This window comes from Anser anser (genome assembly GCF_964211835.1).
Source record: "Anser anser genome assembly, chromosome: 2".
In the NCBI taxonomy this organism is placed as follows: domain Eukaryota; kingdom Metazoa; phylum Chordata; class Aves; order Anseriformes; family Anatidae; genus Anser; species Anser anser.
The window spans coordinates 25,578,705-25,591,311 of record NC_139721.1 but is presented as its reverse complement, the minus strand read 5'-3'; the positions used below and the strand labels follow the sequence as shown (position 1 = coordinate 25,591,311).

Below are 12,607 nucleotides of genomic sequence, written 5' to 3'. Positions count from 1 at the left end.
AATCAAGAGAGAGAGTTTTTTTGTTTGTTTGTTTAAACCTGGTAAGACTTTAGCTTTCTGCTCTTAAAATCTGAGAAATACCATGATGTAAAGCAGCCATGATCTTCCCATATTTGCTTACAACTACAAAGAGGACTCTAAGGCTGAGGACAGGATGGAAAGGTCTGTCTAAATCCGATGTACCTACATTTAAAAAGTAACAAAAAAAAAAAAAAAAGAAAGAAAAAAAAAAGAGAGAAAATCCATCCTGTAGCAGCCTGAGCACAACATACATGCCAGAAAGATCCTTAAAGCTTTGGGATACGGGACAAAGCAGGCTCTCATCTGCTGTCACATCATAAAAGTGAGTTTGTGCGTAGTTGTACAGACATACAAGTATGAACAACAACAAGCATCATACCCTTACGTCCAAGCTTATTCCTCTTCTCACACAAGCCCTGAGATCCCATTTCTAGTCCCAAATGTCTTGATTTTGTAGCAATTTCGCTTGGACAGATGAGGAGGGAGGTAGCCAAGGGAACCTCGGTGGGAAGGGAGGTTAAAGATTTGCCCATCACAGGTTGCCTGCTCAGCAGAAGGTAAACTCCCCTTCCCTATTGACATATGTTTAGATGATTCTTCATAAACCCCAGTTTGGTCCAGTGAATGCTTTTCTTACCTGGTCTGTACCTGTGCCCTACCACTTCTTAAATCAATTCATTGTTAAAATTGCAGTTTTCTTTCCATTTTCTCTCCATTACACATCTACAAAACAGTCCTTCTCTTGTGAATTGTAGGAATTCCGGTTTCTGTAGAGTTTTGTATCTCCCTTTTTCCATCTTGCATTACCTCTGTCCTCCTATATTCTTTGCTGTGTTGTCAATCTGTCTTTTGCATCCTTTGGGCAGTTGCTTTGCTGCCCTCTGTCTTTTCCATTGCCCACAGTTGCTATAAGCTTATTTTTCTGCTGTCTTTCTCACACCCTTAGCATCCTTCCTCCACCACAGCAGAATCCATCTTTGTTGCCTACGCTTTGCTTTTCTAGCCCCATTTTTCAGCAAGTTTCTGTTCCCTGCTGCCATCCACAGCTCATGGATGGGCACTGATGGGATGCATAGACAACCCCATTGCACGCAGCAAACCACAGCAGGCTAGCAATAAGTCTCAGCAACATCACTGGTATCCTCAACATGACCCCTAAGGCAACACTTCTCTGTGCCAAGTTGTAGAGCCCAAACACCTCCAGCGTGGTGAGTAGGCAATGCGAGGGTGCGTGGGGAGGAAAGGCATCCTACCTCACTGCTGCACTATAATCAGAGGGCAGCGACCTCACAGCTGCGAACTATAACCTTTTAGAAAGTGTTTAATGCAGTATTTATGGCAGCCATTATTTTTACAGTGTTTCCACTTTGAGAAGTAAAGCAGAGCAAAATGTTTACAACAGCTTAACAAAATGAACCCCACAGGTGAGGCGAGGCGCTAACCTGGGCCAGCCCGGCCCACCTGGCAGCCTGCGACCTGCCACCGATGGGAATCCAGCGGGGGGGTGGAAACGGGCCCTCCTGCGGGAAGGAAAAAGTTTCTTCCCCCTGCTTCAGTTTTTGTTTGTTTCTTTAAGGAACAGACTGTTTCAGAAAAATAAACACACAGAAGGGCTCAGGGCAAAGATACATTTTGTATACAGCTTTAATGAAAACATGTTTTTCTTGTTAACACCTTGTTATATCCTAAAATCACAATACGGAAAAAACTGTGAATAAGGCTGTGTGCATAGACATCTCAGATTTTTAATGAAATTCACCAACCAGCAGAGCTTCCCCCACATGGCTGCCGCTACCACGGCGCCCACAGCTCTCGGCGCGCATGAACCTGGCTGGCGCTACCTGCGTGCTCACCCTAGACACAGCAAACGCTGCTCCAGAGCAGGTTTGTGGCACTCAGCTGTCCTCACCGGGTCGAAAAGAGCACAACAGTGAGATGTAGCTGTCAAAACTGCATGGTGGGAATGTTATTTTTTGTTAGTGACCGCTCCTGCAGTCTAACAGTGTGCTTTTGTACAAGTCAGAAGCATCAGTCTGTAGGCTGGCTAAATAAGAGAATCTCTCAGCATCTCAGAGTTTGGGGTGGATTTTTGCTTCTCTGCATTATGATTAATCCATTGGCAAGCCAACACCATCAGAAGCTTTTATCCAAGCAACTTCACAAAGCCCTTTAGGACTCAACGTAGCGTGCTCCATCCAGGAGATGATATTTTTGCTTCAAAAGAATTCAGCGGCCTCTCTCCAAAAAAAAAATTTCATAATTTAATTCCCTGCTGAACCACGTTGGCCGATGCCACCGGGTTGCAGGTACTCAGGATTCACAAGACAGTTGCTGCCATGCCGAGCTTGAGAGGAAATGCCATTTATAAAAAGAAAAAAAAAAAGGAAAAAAAAAAGGAAAAAACGTGACACTCTTCTCTGATAATGACCCCGCAGCAGCTCCGTTTGCTGGTAATGATGCAGAGCCACACGTCCCTGCCCACCATGAAAGAGCGACAGCCATCACAGGAGGGCTCTGGGGACAATGCTGACGCTGGCGAGCGGGCGCTGGCTGTTCCACAGGTAATGAAACCCTGCTCGTAACGAGGAGATGAGGAAAGATGGTACTAGAAATTGCTGGCGTTTGAACTCTGAAACTCAGTGGGAGGGAAAAGAGAAGCAGTTTTTGTGAAAGACCTTGTTCTCGGGAGTTTCAGAGAAAAATCTGTGCTTTGGGGCACCTGAATGCTCACTCAGATCAACTCTTGAAGAAGAAGCTTGAATTCTCTCATATATTTAGTGGCAAGAGGGGGCCTTAAAACAGGATTTAGACCCACTTTATACCACATTATTAATATCGAGAAGCCATAAAAGACCTTTAGTGTTATTGCAAATCAGACTTTGAATCCCAGCAGAGTACAAAAACTGAGGCTGAACTAGAATATCAAACCCAGACTTTGGAAAAGTTCAGAAACGAATCTCCCTTTAAAACTCTTACTCGGTTTAGAAAATAGATCAGTCATCCAATACGTGAGCTTCAATTCCCTTCAGCTTTGGGGAAATTCTCCCATTGAACTGGACTCCTCGCACAACTTAACTTCTGCATAATAATTACTGCCCTTGGAACATCACTACTTTGCTGTTTGTAAGGACAAAAGAAAACTACCACAGATTTGATAGGAATCAAGTATTTTGTTTCTCGAAAGGCTATGGGTCTTTCAAACGTGAGAGAGGAGTGCCTCTGGCACAGACGGGTAGGTGCAATATACCCACTCGCTCCCACTACTTCTTCATTACAGATAGGGTAGCATTATTTTTAGCACAGCAGGTGTAGAAAAGGGTGGTTTTGAAAGAAAGAAAACAAAAATAATGAATTATTTATGCAAGTTAAATCAAAATATGCTCCATATAAATGTTTAATCAGGTTTTCACCAATTTCTCTCCATATGCTCTGCCTTGCTCAACAGCAGATTTCTAATGGAATCACTAAATATATTTTAATAGCTCTGTACATAGTATTATACAACTCAACTTCTGCCTATAGAGTTTCTTCATTCAGAGAAGCTGCAGTAAGATAAGCAATAAACTTGCTCAGAGTTGGCAGTTAAAGAAAAGCTTCAGTAAAAACTACTTAGGGATTTTCCTCCTACAGCCTATTTGCCGCAGGAAAATGTTATGGGGGATGACACAGATGCAGCATACATAAGTGCAATCATTGCAGCAATGCACACTGGGGCAGATGAAGGCATTTGTCATGTTTGGGAAATACAAGTTGCATTTGCTTGAGAACTTGCTGGTACAGCCAAGAAAGAGGTCGCCCTGGCTCTTGCATTGGGAGTCCTGAAGGCACCAAACCCTCCACTGCTCTTTATCCATCTTTCAAAGGCATTCACATGAAATCAAAGCCAGTTTGTAGCTTATTACACCTGGCTTTCTCAGTTACCAGCTTTTACCCTGCAGGCCATGTTTTAAGAGCGCCTGAGAACTAAAAGCCAGTGTCCTGGGTGGGCTGTCAGTCACCACCAGAGACAGCAGCTCCCCAGCCGAACCGAAATACCTACAGAGCTCTTCTTCCTTGTCCAGAGTACCAAAAGGCTGAAATGCAAACTCTCACTCCCCCCAAGCCCCCACCCCCTTCCAGAACATAAGCAATTCAATACCCCAGCTTTCCCCCAGCACTAGCCACTCTGTTTCTCGTCTTCCTTTCTATACAAAGCAGCTGGTCCCTGCAGATTAACAGGGCCCAGCTGCATCTGGTCTCCAGCCACTTAACCCCTTCTGAGCTGTTTCCTCACCCGTGCAGAAGAAAACAGGATTGTCTGCTTTCCAGAAGCCTCCTGGGGCTTGAAGTAAGAGCATCCCTATTAGCAAAGACAGTGTAAGTTTTAAATCAGGGAGAAAAAAGCTTGCTACACTCTGAAAAGATTTTTATTTCATGTAATAAGCCCCACACTTTACAGAGTTTAAAAGCAAGAGCATGAGAGAATTAAGCAGACTTGGAAACAGTAATGTCATACCCCAGTGTACTAAGGATTTATGGACGTTATTTTATAACTTGTTGAGTTTGATGTGGAATGATCTCTGCTCTGTAACTACAGTAATTATTTTGTAAAGTACTCTATTGTTATGCTGTCACCCATTAAGCATGCTGCGTAGTGGTTAAAAAGTATTTAGACAGATTGCACACCTGTATGAAATTCTTCCAGACTTTCCAGAGGGGATGGGAGTCTGCATTCACAAGGGTTTCTTCTTACAGCTTGTGGAATCCTCAGAAACATGAGGTCGGTACTGTGTTGGTATTCGTGATGGTTTCAGGATTTAGTAGCTGTTAGAGAAAGTCACAAAAACTAAACGTTAGTAGTTTGTGTATTAAAATGTCTGTTTACGAATTTAGCCACGTTTGCAGTAAAAATATCTTGGCAAATTTTACATTGGGTATTAAAAAAGAAAACAACAAAACAAAACCACTGTAATCTTATGAACAACATCTGAAATTGGGAGTAAAGGTGTTTGGGTAAGGTGTGAGAGGGCTTCCTTCTTTTGAAATTTAGTGGGCTTTTTTTTTTTAATATCTCTAATATACTAAAAGAAGTGCAGAATAACTATCTGTAGATTAGGAAGATGACAAAGGAAAAATGGAGCTGAAAGAATAAAAGTGCATTAATTTTTACATTTGCTAGGATTTTAAATACAGCAACCAGTTTTCTCTAAATCCTTCAGGTTGATTTCAATTAATGTTTCAATTAAAGTTTTCTTGGTCACTGTAGCTTTCAGCTCCTGCTCCCACCAAAGAATTTCCTCGTTGGAAGGCTGCTGTACCCTTTTCTGGCAATTCTGGTGTGAGACAGCAATCTGCGTAATATCAGTTGTATTGTCTTCCAAGTGAGCCATCTAAAGGACGCTCAGGACTCACGTAACTGCAACTGGAGCTGTTCTCCAGCTCCCCGAACAGGCACCCAGACAAGCCTGGACGCCGCCAGTCATCATTCCAGACATGATGTAGTTTGGTTTTTGCTGTGATGGAAAGAAACACTTCTCACTGCGTCTGTGTCTCCTCCTTCTAATGTTTGGAGGAACTGAGGCCATCCGAAAGCACGAAGCAACAGCTCGCAGCTTAGCCCAGCCATTAAGGCTTTCTGAAATCTCAGTAGGTGTAGAGAAATAGCCCACTGCTCTAGCCCACCTTGACTGCATCCGGTCTCCGGTGGACTTTCCTGTCTTTGACCAAATTTTAGCAGCTTAACTGTGGGACCCCAGCAGGTTGGCCTGTATCCTCTGGACCAGAAGGTTTCTTCTAACCTCATTTGAGCCAGTGTTTTTTCCGCATGAGAGTCATGAAATTCATTGCTTTATGATGTGATTCTGACCCCAGGAAGCCCCAGAGCTACAGGAGACAGAGACAGCTGTTAGTCTAGCAGAAACTGCCAGGTTTGTGAAGACCTTGTGATGGACTCAGAACATCATCAGAAGCAGAGGGCCCAGGGGAAAGAGCAGACCTTAGCTCAAGTCAGCCTGAAAGGAGAACAAAGAGAGAAGCAGGGAGGAAGAAGAGTTAAAGAGAAGAGAAAACAGCTAAAAGTCTAACTGAGCCAAGGAGATCAGCTGGAGAGTTGCTTGTTTGCACAGGGTGATAGCTGAGCTGGATTAGGGCTGGACTGAATCAAACATGAGGCAGTAGATTATAGAAGGATCCGGTCAAGTTGGGAGGGAAAGAGGCTGAATACAGGGATGTGTCAAGTGAAAGGGTAGTACAGAACATAAAGTTTAGAAACTAAGACAAGCATTCTTACAAGTGCAGTATTGTCATTTTGTCTCTTTTCCTTCCGATGGTTCTTATAACTGCATTAACAGATTAACGTATGATATTACCTGAGTGCAGAGTCTGGATTTTTTGCATAAAGCAGGTTGGAATCAGGTTTGGGGGGGGCAGGAGTGGCATCAGAAATTCCAGTCTGAGCAATCTACTTTTATTTCTGATTACTAAAAAGATAATGATGATAATAATAATAAATCTAGAGTCAGTGCAATACCTACCCACTGATGCCCTGCAACACAATAGATGTTACTCCCTGTGCAGGCTAGGGCGAAGCTGCCTGCCGCTTCCTCCCTAGGCTCATCACCTCCCAGTCCTTATTCATTTTCCATCCTGTAATATTCAGATCAAAGCATTCTTGCCATGCTGGTGTTTTTCAATGCATAAAGCTTTTTTTTTTTTTTTTTTTTTTTTTTTTTTTTTTTTTAAAAAAAAGGAAGAAAAGCAGAAGGTTAATAGTTGAAGGTCACCCTCCCTGGTCTCTCACCACCTCGCCTGCTCAGGACAAGCGCTCGCTGCAGCTGGCACGGGGCCAGCAGCAGATGCGCAGGGCTGGGTGCTGCCAATGGGGTGCACCTGTTGGCTTGCCACCATCTGCTAGCCAAAAACGGGACAAAGCCCCACCCCATGCCGGCCAGCTGAAGAGGGCTTAATCTCCTCCCCATGGGTTTTGAGCCGGCGGCCGTGGCACACGCTGCACAAAGGCGTGGACCTGCACCTAATCTCCCATCCTTGCAGGGGGCTGCTTCTCGTGCTGACAAGAAAGGGCTCTTTAAATAAATCCAGAGAGCTATTACCTGACAAGAAAGCCTCTTATAAACTGCCTTTTTAAAATTATTATTTAAAAAGAGAGAAAGGTATTAGGTTAACATGGATACTAATATTAAGTAAATTAAGCTGCGGCAGTATTTTTTTGGAGGCGGCTGCTGGTCCTTGCTGAAGGGGTGACTTGTAAGCTGAATAGCTCAAATGCTTGCTTTGGAAACTGGAGGGTTGGTTTAGTGCGTGCCATGGCTGTGCCCTATAAGTAATTACCTAACTAGTCCCTGTGAATCCGAGCTGCCAGGGCATCACTGCTATACAAAAAAAAAAAAAGCATGCTTTGGGAAGTTGGTCACCCAGGTACATTAAAATGATCAAATCTGCTGCATAAAAAAAATAAAAATAAAAATGCTTAAGCAGGATTCATACAAAAAGTAAAGGGAGTTTCAGAAACTGCTTATTCCCGTCTCAAAGCTAGCCTGTATGAAATACTGCAGACACTAGGACATGTAATTGCATGACCGACTCTGTTTTAGTGTTCTCCTGTAAAGAGTTTTCTAACATTCAGCTTAACAATAGGGAATAGGATGGATGCAAAGAAAACCTGCTACCACTGAATCTTGTGTTGAACCCTTGTTGTGAAATACACCCAATTTTGTCCAAGTGCAGGAGCAACAGACTTGACAACTCAGCTCCTGTCTTTTTTATCAGGTGTGAGTGCAAGATCCCTCTGTCTCTGAGACCTTGAGCACAGCTACTTCATTACATCAGCATCCTGCACTGTTTGCATTTTTCGTCCACCTGTGCATTTAAGCCTGATAGGTACACCAGGAGCTCTCATAGACAGAGGTTTGTCTTTGCTATCGGTCACTGCTCTACAGTGACACTCCAATATTATTTTATTTTCTGTCGTACGCGTCAAGTACATTAATAGGAATAACAGCAAATAAAATGATAATGACAGTCTTTTAAGAGCTGCTCGTCACCCCCGAGCACTGCAGCCAGGGTAAATAATTTTAGTAGGAAATATTTTTTTCAAGGAAAATACTGGAAGTTTCATTATTTGAAATATTTTAATTTAGACTTGATAAAGCAATGGTGAATGTACACTGGGGTAATGATCTTACATCCAGAGGGATTACGACTTTTCTATCTCTAAATTTGCAGAAGCTATCTGAAGGCAAACATTGACTAAGAATGTATTAAATTACCGTGAGCAATCCAAATTTTTTAAGAAAGTTAAATATTAAAATATATAAATAAATTACAAGTTTTCCCTTTAAAATATGCACGAGGTAATTCAGAGCAAATGTTAGAACAAGTCCGTCTGCTAAATTAGTCACAAGGTCCTAGTGGCTACTTTTCCATTTACGCTAATGATGAGAAATGTAAAAGGCCAGCTTCATAATTCAGTGTTCATTTCAAGAGGTTCCAAGAACACTTATGCTAGATGGGTCTGTCTAGCTAATCAGCCAGTTTTTTCTCTCCTTTTAAGATCGAAACACAATTGTAGAACCTGTGCTTCCAATCTTTGCATTTTTCTCCCCTGCACTAAAATGTATTTCAATGTAAGGAATGCTGGAGGATGATAGAGTTGAATTAACACCCTTAAACTAAGCATATTGCATTCTCTTAAATCAATGGTTTCACTTCTGCCCTCAAGCAATATGTGATTTGTAAATCTGAGACATGCTACCTTTAGGCAGTAGGCACTCTCTTTAAAAACACGAAAGTAGGCAACATATGGTGGCACTATGCAATATGAAATTGTTCTAAAGATACAAGTTTCCAGCCTCAGTGGTACAAGCCCAATTTTAAATAAAACATAGTATCATATGGTTCCTGCTTAAACACTGCAGTAAAAAAAAAACTGGCTATATGGTCATCCTCTAAACAACAGAGGGAACAGTTTACATGAGTACACTTGGAAACCCACTGTCTATAAACAGGCAGTCACCCACTACCTTTCAATACATGTAAATACTGAAATATATCAACTTATGTATTTGCAGACCCTTGTAACTTATGGATTTGTCTATTTTTATTTGTATTTATTTTTATTTTAGGTTTAATCACACAAATACAACTGTGGGTATTTTTTGTTGTCAACGCGTATGTGTATCTCATAAACTACGCATTCTATGTTCACATTTTTCTACTGCTGAGACCAGCTGGGTCACATTAGTCATGTCAAAGCATGTCAAGGACTATAACATGTAATTCAGTCCAATGTTACGGTGAAGGTGAATCTGTTCCATTATCCATGCAGAGAGGGGATACTGGTATTTTAGCTCTGGGACATGACTTTTTCCTTAAGTCTGCTCTTATCCTCAAATGCAAAAATGAATTCCCAAAGCATAACATAACATTTTAGCCTTTGGTGACAAGGATAGTAAGGAACTCCAAGGAGGAAAATATGTTTTATTATTAGTCATCAATGATCTGATATGGTAGTTTAACAATTGATTTGTGAAGGCATAAGACTGGACTTGGTAAAGAGAAATTACTACTATGCTAGTATGCGCACAGGCAGAGCCCAATCTCTATTCCTCTTTTTGGTGTTACAAAATCTGAACAATTTAATTTTGTCTGTAATTTAACCTTGCATGTGCTGCACCTCACTATTCCAGTTTGGAAAACAAACAGGACTCTTCCTTATGAATTATTTTATTGTACAATAGGGGTAAAGAATGTTATATGGAGGCTTCATATACTTCTGTTTTTGCTCTGTAGTCATTGTGTATTTTCCCTCCCCCAAATGGACTTCAAAAAGAGGAGTCTGAATGTTCTGCCCAATGACAACTCTAATCAGTCATTAATTTTAAAGGCCTCTTGCCTTTATCAGGTTGTCTCTTAGGCTCAGACTACTCCTACAGTAGTTTAATATAGTGGTCTTTGGTAGCTGAGGCAGCTGGAATTTATGTTGGTAAGAATGTGATGAAAGAGTCGGGGTCTGGACTTCTATAAAGGAATTTTTGAAATTATATGCAGCACAATTGATGGTGCCAAATTAATCTGTTGTCTTTAGCCATAGACAAAGGAAAGGAGAGTAGTGCTAAGTTCCTTTGGGAGCCATGCAATTGGATTAATCAAGAGTGCTTGGTGGATGCATCAGCTTATTTCTGTGGCAACCGTATTCTTTACAGACAAATGACCTCTAGGCTAGTCCTTTGAAACTCGATAGTTAAAGGTGTTGAGACATCTAATTCTCATTGACTTCAATGAGTTTAGACACATCCCATTAAAATTCCGACTCTTGTCTATGCAATGATAAAAGGGTTAGGGCATGGCTTGCTCTTTTTCAGTCCCCATCCTCAGGGACTGAACAATGAAAAATCATGGATAAGAACAATGAAGATGAGATAGAAATGTTTGTCTTTGGGAGGTGGTGTGCATGTGTGTGTCTGTTTTTCCTGATGAGAAAATGGAAAAATTTCTGAATATTTTTCTGTGACCTCAAGACAGCATGTTGGTGTGCCTCTCCTGGAGCAAGGAGGGCTTTCTCAGGGCAGGCCAGCAAAACAGTGCCCTCAGCTTGTCTAGATCATAGTGCCACTTATGATAATTAGCTAGGGCAATTACTCCAGTTCTGTAATTGGTAACTCGCCTCAAAGTACAATAAATGTATTGGTTTTATTTAGACTTCTTTTCTTGGTCACAGTCTGCATTCAAATCATCTTCAGACATGTCTTGATAGGTACTGGAACCCCTTTCTTTGTAGATTCTGAGTCAAGCATCAACCACAAAACTATCCTTTCTGAGACAGGCTTACACCTGTGTCTCTCCCCTGTGCGTCTTCCTTATTTTCAAAATTTCAAGATTTATTTGAGTTAGCTTTAGAATCACTAATCTTATTACAAGCATTCTTACCCAAGTGTTTTTTTTTTTCTTTTTGTCCTTATCTGCTTCTTCTGCACAGTTTTGCATCTCACTTGTGTAAGTATGTTGTGTAATCACTGTCTGTGACTTCTAACTGGAATTTTGGGGAGTCATCTGGGTTCCTCCTCTTGCACAGCTAGGTGTAGTAGTGCTGAAGTGTAATGAGCTGGGAGCTCTTGCAAGAGATATTGATCTTACTCCATATTTTATTTTACTTGTTATGGCACTAATTGTCACAGCGTTGTTTGTCTGACAAGCAAAAGAATGAGATTACACATGTGGACTACAGTCAAAATAATGATGCCAGGTAAATATTTTGTCACTACTACTAATAATGACAATTACATCATCCCCTTCACTTCAGCAGAAATAAACACGTGTAAGTCCTTACGAAAGATACACTGCAACTTGAAAAATCCAAAACCAAGAGCAAATTAGACCTCATGTTGCAGAAGAATCCGAAAATAACAACAACATGCTATTCCTTTTCTCCAAAGGTTTTGTTTCAACATTATCATGCTTCTGCTTATGGCTTATATTAAAAAAGTTGTATAGTCTGACAAACAGATAAATAAAAGATAATTAAAGGAACAGCTCTATGATCCTTTCTAAAGCTGGATAGTTTCTTAGTCTACTCCTACTTCTCCTGGTTTTTTTTTGTTTGTTTTTTTCTGTTCACTTAATGTCTTTTCATAACCACTAGTATCATAACGATGCTCAAGGATGAAAGAGATTCAAGTTTCAGTATTACATTATGGGGCCCTTTTTGCAGGAGTTAAGATCCAAAGGGAGTCTTTGCTAATTCATAAAGCTTGGACTGTAACTAGATTCATTTCTCAATTAATTAGTGATTCACCCCACACAGCCAATCTAGTATTTAGGTACATATCTTTGGAAAAGTGCCCAAAAGTGGCACACAGTTGCTATGGTTACACCCACAAGTATATCAAGTCTACCTGGAAATGACCAACTCTGTTTAGCTGGTCACCTGCACATACAAACATTGTGACCTGTGGATACAAAGCATTATAACATCATACAAAAACTATACTCACTGTGAATAAAAACAGATGCACAGAGGGTTGCAAAAATCCTGGTTCATTTTAATGCTGTCAGTGGACGTTGTGACAGCCTTCCTCCCTGCTCTTGCCCCTTTCTACTCACAGCCAAGGAAACCAGCTAAAACTATATAGCTATTGGACTGTGCTATCAAGATAAGAGAGATGTTTGATGAGATTTGCAAAACTTCAGAGGAGGTTGAACTGTACTTACATTTTCACAACAGGATATTTCTGGTATTTCTTGCCAGCAGCTAATAATCAGGTGAAACATGACAATTTTGATTAAATTTATCAGAGCTCTGGGACTGTCCAAATGGGAAAATAAAGCAAAAGTAAAATGGTTTTAATATAGCAGTAGATACATATAAAATTTGTACATACTTTTATGCAGAACTGGTTTTGACAGAAATACTTTTCAGTACAGAAAATTTAGCCATTATTGTAAAGATCTGCCCAAAACCTCAAAGGTGAACATGTCTCCGTGTGGAGAATGCACAGCAAAGAATAAGGGGCAGATTTAGCAAGTCTCCTTCTTTCCGTGCTTAAAACACACAGGATTGCACATGTGAGCTTTATTTCAGACCTCTCATAAA

General features: G+C 41.0%; 1 long non-coding RNA gene across 1 annotated transcript; it reads left to right on the top strand.

Moving 5' to 3' along the window:
- Nucleotides 1-4,188: 4,188 nt before the first annotated feature.
- On the top strand, nucleotides 4,189-9,657 carry LOC310893679. Its single transcript, XR_014579203.1, has 3 exons — nucleotides 4,189-4,377; nucleotides 4,706-4,780; nucleotides 5,267-9,657. It is a non-coding gene; the product is annotated as an uncharacterized lncRNA (long non-coding RNA).
- The last annotated feature ends 2,950 nt before the right edge of the window (nucleotides 9,658-12,607 follow it).